Raw genomic sequence first — 9,532 nt, forward strand, 5'->3', positions numbered from 1 at the left:
AGCAGAATAATGACTTCTTGTGTCTTGTTTACAACACTCCAGCTAATATATCCCAGAATAACGTTTGCTTTTTTTTTGCAATGGTGTTACACTGTTGACTCATATTTAGCTTGTGATCCACTATGACCCCCAGATCCCTTTCTGCAGTACTCTTTCCAAGGGAGTCATTTCCCATTTTGTATGTGTGCAACTGATTGTTCCTTCCTAAGTGGAGTACTTTGCACTTGTCCTTATTGAATTTCATCCTATTTACGTCAGACCATTTCTCCATTTGTCCAGATCATTTTGAATTTTAATCTTATCCTTCAAAGTATTTATAATCATAGAATCATAGAAGATTAGGGTTGGAAGGGACCTCAGGAGGTTATCTAGTCCAACCCCCTGCTCAAAGCAACAGACCAACCCCAATTAAATCATCCCAGCCAGCACTTTGTCAAGCCACACCTTAAAAACCTCTAAGGATTGTGATTCCACCACCTCCCTAGGTAACACATTCCAGTGCTTCACCACCCTCCTAGTGAAAAAGATTTTCCTAATACCCAACCTAGACCTCCCCCACTGCAACTTGAGACCATTGCTCCTAGTTCTGTCATCTACTAACTACTTGCAACCCTTCCCAGCTTGGTACCATCTGCAGACTTTATAAGTACACTTAATAAGTGTACTTTATAAGTGTATAAAGTGTACACTTTATAAGTGTATGCCATTATCTAAGTCATTCATGAAAACATTGACCAGAACCAGACCCACAACTGATCATACTTGCGATCATTCTTCCTGTTCAGTTTATTCCATTTGTAAGTTACAAACCCCATTAGTATATTCGGAATAAGTCAATGTGATGGTTATATTACTTTCAGAAAGGACAGGGTGACATTTTTAGGACTGTAAATTGAGATTATGAGGTGCCAGGCTTTCAAATTTCATTTATGCCATTTTCTACCTAATCACTGTTTCAGAACATATTATTATTTTGTCATAGAATCTGCTGCAAATCCACCATTGACAATATATCTCAGTTTGAATGACTGTATATTGTGAAGTACTATAGCATATTAGCATATTATTAAGGTAACACATTATGAAGTATAATAAATATGTGCAAGCTTCCTTAGGTCCGTGGCAGACCACTTGCCTGGAACACTAGAGCTTTCTGTTGCATCTCTTCTTTAGTTCTCACCCATAACCTCTACTATAAAATAATGAATTGTTATACTACCAGAGGGATGTGAGGCTGATTCTAGCATATATATCGCTGATTTGCTTAAAACTACGTTACTATCAAGGTTGGTGTAAAAATAAGCCAATATTGTGATATTTATCAATAAAGACTATTTTGACACCTATACATCTGTATTACTAAGCCCTGCTCTACACTTACCTGGAAATTTAGCAGCAGTCGACGGGAGTTACACAAGCTACTCTGTACATTCAAACTTCCATGCTGCACGGTGCCTTCCCTGCACTGCACCACTTGAGGAGGTGGTTTTACTAGGTCGACTTCCTGATCGATTGAGCGGGTCTTCACTGACTGCTCAGTCAATCCAGAAAGATCGATCTGATGGCGGCGACTTTTCCGCCATCAGTGTAGACATACCCTTAAAGAAGCAAGTACTGGTAATGTTTTGCTAGAGAAAAACATTAACTCTATGTAGGCCAAATAGGATTATCTTATTAATGACAGCAATTTGCATTAGTTTTAATAGGATTTATTCTTAACACATTGTAGCAGAGAATGAAAGAAACTTCCCAGCTATTTTAAACAAGATGTTCCCTAAATGAGTTCATAGGGTTATATATAATACTGATGTTTCATAGGCAACACTTACTAAACATGGTCAAATTGAATAATACTGCAGAGAGGAATCATGGAGATTTATGTTTAATCAATCTACCTCATAGCATACTTTTTCAAAATAAACGTGTCAGAGCCTTGCCTTTACTAATGTCAACATGGAACACAATCTACGGAGATAGTTAATACAAAAAATCCCCACACAATTTGCATTTGGGGAGAGGAAATCAGAAAAAATGATGCATATGTGACACATTAGCGACATTGTTTAATGCACAGCTGGAGTCACTCAGCTAGTACAGTGATGGGAACTGAATAGAACAGAATGCAGTGGCTACTATGTGTATATGTATATAGCACTGCTCTCAACTGGAGAGACTCAGTCCTCCTCAAATTTGAGGGCCATATTCTGCTATCCTTACTCATGATCAGTATTATCTGACTCCACAGATAAACCCCATGGAAGAAAATGGGGCTACTCTACATGAGTAAGGGCAGCAGAATCTCACCCTGAGTGATTATGTCAAAATCTACTAGCTGGCCAATGAAAACCTTATAAGGCTTCAGGATTAGTGGAATCTGAGGGTCATAGTACAAAATTAAAGTTACATGGCCTTCTGGGCACATAAGACAGCTGTGCGCTAGGGCAATTTGTTCAAAGGGAAGGCTGACCAGGTATACAAGCGAAACAATCCCCCTCTCCTGTTCCCCCCTACTTCAAGACATCCATCTATGTATCCAGGAACTGCTCAGGTAGAAGGGGTTGGGGAATGAATGTAGGTATTTCTCCCTTTTCTGGTTCTGTCCCTTCATCTACCCGTGGGTCCACACAACCTGCTAAAATTAATAAACACCTAGGGCCATGAAATTCCAGCTCCATGGCCCCAGCAGGAGATGGAGGGACAGATCTGTTCCTAACTGATCCTTTAAAAAACAGTAACATCATATACCTGCTAGGGAAAGAGAGGGATAGTGGTGTATTGATCACCGCATGGGATGGGCTCAAACATGTTCTGTTAATGCATGCAGTGAAAAAGGGGTGCTGATGGAGGGAGCTCCCACTCCCATCATGTGAATGAGATGTGTAGTGATGATATAGAAAACATGGAGCTTTTCAACAACAATAATGCTATAGACATCCACTCATAGGCCAGAATCTTGGCATAATTTAGGCCTAAACCTTTAAATCATGCCAAACATCAGATGCTCCTTTTATGATTCACAGAGAGAAAATGTAGGCTGAGTAATTATAAACAACTAACTAGCTAGGCTTAACCACAAACTCTTGCTGAATTGTGGACTAACTTCCTCTTTCACCCTTTTCTTCTATGTAATATTTTTACTCCTTTGTAACTTGAGTGGCTAGTCAAAGTTTGGGGCCTGTAAGTTTTCCAGTTAAGAGTAGAAATTGATAGTAGTAAGGTATTTATTTGATGCAATCTTATTTATTTTTAAAAGAATGTACAAAGTCCTGTGTCTCTGAAGGCAGAAGGAATCAAACAGCAGGAAACAGCTTCCTTTGCTCACATCTTCAAAAGCACACTTTTCTGTCTATACCCTGACTCAAAAACCTTTACCACAGTCAACCTTTATCACATGCTTTTAGTTGCACCTAAAGTTCACACACACCTTTCATTTTAGGTGGTGCTTATGCTGACAGTTATGTTAATTGAAGGGTGAGTTCACACCTACCAATCTCAATGGGGTTTTAACTCAACCCATAACAATCACCCAGCTTATTACAATATGCTTTATGCCTATACATTTGTAAGAGAGCTATAGTAGATCAAGCTATAATATTTGATATAGTGTAAGATTCAATGGATAAAGATAAAATTAATGTTATTAAATAAAATAAATATAAAAGGTATCAATTAGGAGTTATGAAATTATATCAGAAAATTGAAGCTATCAAAAGCATTTACTAACACATTTTTTTAGTATGAAGAACTTTTGTTGCTTAGGCAACCTAATAACAAAATATTGTAAATAGTTTGGACCATGCTGTCTATTTTAAATAGAAACGTGATCAGTAAGATATATAACTAATCTTTAACAAAGGTATGTATACAAATTATTTGTTTGGTATTAAAGAAGCTGATACATTCAAATGGAATGTTGAGAAGCCAATGTGAAGTGTAAATCTCTGTGGTGAACCAACCAAAATGTTATACGGTCTTAAGGAACATAAGGGCTGATTAACGGTATGAGTGGCAGTTGCACAGAGAGAGTTTCACAAATGAAATGATCCTACTGACCATATCACTGAAGTGTAAGGAGTAGTTAAGTATTGGTACAAATGTAGCTGTGAGTATAGCTAATCTGTATAATTTCATTAACTGCTATCTCCTGTTGGTGATTGACTGAGCAAATGAGTCAAATTATAGTGCTGCATGATGATCTACTAAACAAGGACAAACCTGTCAAGGAGCATGGAGAGACATGAAGACCCTGATCTAACTTCAAAATGGACATTTCTGCAGAAATGGAAAATGCTGATGCAAACAGCATGGAGGCCAGACAAAGTTCAAGAAGCCATAAAGGAGACATCTCATTTTGTTATTGGATGATCAGAAGGGACACAACTCATATCCTAGTTGGACATTTCAAGTCTTTGCGAGAAGCATGGATTACTTTCTGATTGGTCCACATTGGTTTTGCCAAGAAGAGGAACCAGGTTGTGCAGCCCAGCAGAAACTGTATAAAATGCCCTGTGCTGTTCAACACGTTGCTCCTGGAAGCCAAACATCAAGAGGGACTGTGAGTCGGACTGCCATTGAGAGTGAGAGTACCCCCTGGTGGGTAACAACTTAACTGTTGTAACTGACTATCAACCTATTTACTCTGGCTTGGTCTATGTTTACCCGGTCGATACGGCGGCAGTCGACGGGAGTTACGCAAACTACGCAGAAAACTTGCGTAACTCCCGTTGACTGCTGTGCTTCTCTTCTGTGCACCGTCTTCACTGCACTGCACCAACGGGAACTGCATTCCTGTAGATGCAGTGCTACACCACTTGCGGGGGTGGACTTATAGTGTCAACTTCTGGATCGACTGAGCGGGTCTTCACTGACCGTTCAGTCGATCCACATAAGTCGATCAAAGTTGCCACCATCAGTGTAGACATAGCCTTAGTCTTTTAAAGTCCTATTGAGGCAGACTTCTGTGAAACCCAGAAACAGAAGAGGAAAACAGGTGTGATAACACCTTTAGTTCACCAGAATGAACTTCATTGTGAGAAACCAGCCCCTAAAGCTGGACGACCTACCTTCATGCCAGTTCCAACTGATCGTAGAAAAATGACTTTTGTACATGTACTGTTTACCTAACTGATGATGTGGTTATGTTAAGCTAAATGCTTCTCAAAAAGTATGTACTTGAGTTAAAACCCTCTGAGTGACTAAAATGCATGATGTGTACTTGCATTTCACTAACAAATTTAGTCTTAGTTGTCCAGAAGTTACACTAAACTCAGTTAAGATTGTTGAGGATGGAGAAATTAATTACACTAACTAAACTTAATACTATTTGTAACAGGAAACTGTGCTTCTGTACAGCAATAAGAAAAAAACCCAAATGTTTCAAAGAACTTGGTTTAGAACTCACACAGATTTTGTTGTATGGTGTACGGTTGCTGTCTGTAAGCAAGGATAGGCCTCCCTCCCACAGCTTGAGCGAGTGAGGGATCATTAGGATAGGTTGTAGATCCTTAACGATGTGTTGGAGAGATTTTAGCTGGGGGCTGTAGGTGATGGCCAGTGGTGTTCTGTTGTTTTCTTTGTTGGGTCTGTCCTGTGGTAGGTGACTTCTGGGGATCTGTCTGGATCTGTCAATTTGTTTCTTCACCTCCCCAGGTGGGTACTGTAGTTTTAAGAATGTTTTATGGAGATCCTGTAGTGTTTGTCTCTGTCTGAGGGATCGGAGCAAATCCGGTTGTATCTTAGGGCTTGGCTGTAGACAATGGATCGTGTAATGTGTCCAGGGTGGAAGCTGGAGGCATGAAGGTATGTATTGCGGTCAGTTGGTTTTCGGTATAGGGTGGTATTAATGTGACCATCCCTTATTTGTATTGTAGTGTCCAGGAAGTGGATTTCTTGTGTGGACTGGTCCAGGCTGAGGTCGATGGTGAGGTGGAATTTATAATCAGATATAAAAAATGGTAACATCCATAAACCAGTAGGAGAGCACTTCAATCTCCCAGGACACTCTGTAGCTGACTTGAAAGTTGCCATTCTTCAACAAAAAACTTCAAAAACAGACTTCAGTGAGAAACTGCAGAGCTGGAACTCATATGCAAACTTGACACAATCAGACTGGGTCTGAATAGGGACTTGGAATGGTTATCTCATTACAAGAAGTAATTGTCACTGTTCACACATTCTCACCTTCTAATCAAAGGTTGTGAATAGGCCTCTTCTACCCTAACTGAACTGACTTTGTTAGTACTTGCCCTCCCCATTGTTATGTTTCTTACTCTTGGATGTACATATATACCTCCTATCTGTGATTTCCACTTCATGCATCTGACGAAGTGGGTTGCAGCCCATGAAAGCTTATGCCTGCAGAAATTTGTTAGGACTCCCATTGTTTTTGCTAGTAGAGGTAACTTGTTAAATAATATAACCAGTGTGTATTTTTAACCAGTCTTTCTAACAGATGCCACTCCCCATCACTGCTGGGGCAATAGAGGGTGTCCCGGGTCCCTCTTCTTCTCTAATCAGAACTTTGCCTTGTGTGGGCAGGTAAGGAAGAATGATTTTGATTTGAGGTGGTTTCCCCTTTCCCTGACTGAGAGATCCTGCTCCAATTCATCTCTGTGGCTCCCTTAAGAATTCTTCCCTGAGTAACTGTAGAAAGACAAGGTGCATGAGGTAATACTTTTTATTGGACCAACTTTTGTTGGTGAGGAAAAGCTTTCGAGCTACACAGAGCTCTTCTTCAATGCTTCTTGGCTGAAAAGTTGTACTCAGCCAAGTAAGAATTCATCATCAGCTAGGACACCAAAAGTGCAATGAGCAAGTTAGATGTACCCTTTGAAGGCCAGATTGCTCTATATGGAAGTTGAGCAGGGCTCTAATAGGCTTTATCCTTGAGCAGGGAGTAGGTTTAGGTAGCAACGTAAGGCCCAAACTCTCATTAAGTGGCTACCTGTATGGAAGTAATTCTGTGTCATAAAATAGAGCAGGTTCTAAAGCTGTGAAGCCTGGGAAATTTGTAGTTGTAGTGACAAATTTGGGCTGACTAGTCAAACAGGGGAATTTTCTTTAGATTAAGCAATATATAGAAGCTTATAATTTGCAGTCAGATGTCTTGGGTTCTATCCCCATTTTGCATGTGTATAGTATAGATGACAAGTGTGATGTCTATATGTTTGTGGCTGAGGATATGTTATGCAGGCATGCAAGTTGGAGTGGAAATTCAGATTTTCCTGAATTGTGTAGTATGGATGCCTAGAAAAAATTACCTATTTTATTTTCTCTGTAGAAATAGTTCATTTTTAATGGTAATGTTTTAAATAATGAATAACATTTTGAGCTGGGAGTTAGTAGGAACATTTTCCATTTGGTTATTCATTTTTTTTTTTTTTTTGCAGAGGCCATGTAGGAATTCAAATTAAATGAATCTATAAATGACTGTCTTTAATACAGATAAGTGTAAACAATACATCCAAAACTATTCTCCTTACGGCTTAAGCAGACATGCTCCATATTGGAATCATTACTAACAGAGTCTATTTTTCTTCAGATCTATTCTCTCCCCTGCCCCACCTCCCAATGCTTTAGAACAAATAAGATTTGTTCTTTCCCAGCTTGGCTGGATGTTAAATAATTTATTTACATGGTAGACAATCCCAGGTTATTTAGACATGAAATTGAAAGTGTAATTTTTGTCCGCTGCAAACACTCTGACTTTTAATGGAAATAAATTTATTTTAGTACCAGAAAAATGTATTTCAGTCATCAAAAGCTGTTTATAGAGGAGTTAGAAGGTATAGAGGAGTTAAATGATTCCCATAATATAGATTAAACTCCAGACCAATAGCCCAGTTAGTTTTTACAAGTGGTGAAGGACATTACCAAATGTCATAGCTGCGTTCAAAATGAGACAAAGTAGTAAAGGGTTTGTATTTGACTTGCCATTTAGAGATATATCAATGTCTGTCTTTCCCAAACTGCTTATGGCCCAAACCTTAACTTTGATATTTAGGCCAAACTTTTCAAGAATGGCCTCTAATTTTGGATGCCTCCCTTGTTAGGAGCCCAATCTGCCTTCGAAAATATTGTCTACAGGCTTAGCCTAGACTCGGAATTAGCTCTGATTTGAGCCCTCATTGCAGCTCTAGTAGTGCAAAGCCTTAGTATGCACGAGGAAATGGGCATTTTTTGTAATACATGGGGAAATGAGGCACAGGAAAACGACACAAATTACCCAAGGTCACACAGGCAGTCTGTGGCCCAGATGGAAACTGAACCCAGGTTTCCCTAGTGCCAAGCTATTATTCAAACCAATGCACCATCCTCTGTTCCAGCTACACAAGCTGGGTAGTGGGATTGTAAATTAATAGTCTGCAAGGCACTTTGAAATCCATTAGGATAAAAGGCCCAACATAAAGACAAATACAATTATTATGACTAAAGAGAAACTATATTAAAATACTGAAGTAAATATCTAAGCAGTAATGAGAAGAGGCTAACTGCCACTGTAGATCGACTGAGTTCAGTGTCAAGTGGACTGAAAGGAATACTTAACTGGGAACAGATTTTTAATATTGGATGGGCCATTCACAACAGACACTTGAGCTCTTATGCTTTAGTAAGTCTTCTTTATTTATTGCAATGGAGCCATGAAAAGGATGATCCATTTGCTCCTCCTTCACACTACTCAGCATTTAGAATAGTAAAGGTTTAACGTGGGGATCAAAAAGCTTTCCCCAAAGAAGGCCTGTTTGAAATGTTGGGACCAGAAGATTCTGTAATAGTATGGCTGGGAACTGGGACATTCTTGTAGGCTGAGACCAGGACTATACTATACTACAGACTTATATCAGTCAAAAATCCACACCCAAGTGATGTAATTATACTAACCAAATCCCCTATGTAGACAGCCTCTTGGTGTAGGAGCATCTTCACTTAAGCGCTACAGTGGTGCAATGGCACCAGTGCACCTGTGCCGATGCAGTGTTTGTTTTAAGTGTAAACCTACCCTCAGAGTTTTGAACTGTCCTTTGCTTTTGCCATCTAATATCTCCATTCAAAAGTGTACCAGCTGTAAGTAAATTAGATAAGGATACAGTATCCTATGTTATGACAACTTTCTCTGGTGGAGTCCAAACCTTTTTCATCAGCTGGAAGCTTTGCCAGTATTGCTGTTCTATTTAATGAACCAGAAAATAAAATATAGCCAGGTTAATCTTCTTCAAAACTTCTATTACAGGCAACAGCTGGGGAAAGGACCTGCACTAGTGGCATGCTGCAATAGGCCAGTTACTTTGAAATCATTGGTGAAATCACAGGTGAAATCATTGCACCTGGTGATACTTAGTGCTCAAAATTCCACACAGCTTGCACTGATTGCAAGACAGCTGCAAAGGAAACGCCGGAGAGACATGCACAATTGTATTGCCATGGATTGTTGCATTGCAAATTTCTACCTTTTGAATTTGACACTTCCAAACTAAGGGAGACAGGCAAGCCACTTCAGTTAAAAATGAGAGTTGTGTCCAGTTTTGGGCCCCTC

The sequence above is a fragment of the Emydura macquarii genome, unplaced genomic scaffold (genome assembly GCF_026122565.2).
Source record: "Emydura macquarii macquarii isolate MOO-44397 ecotype Brisbane River unplaced genomic scaffold, CSIRO-AGI_Emac_v2 contig_2636, whole genome shotgun sequence".
NCBI lineage: Eukaryota > Metazoa > Chordata > Testudines > Chelidae > Emydura > Emydura macquarii.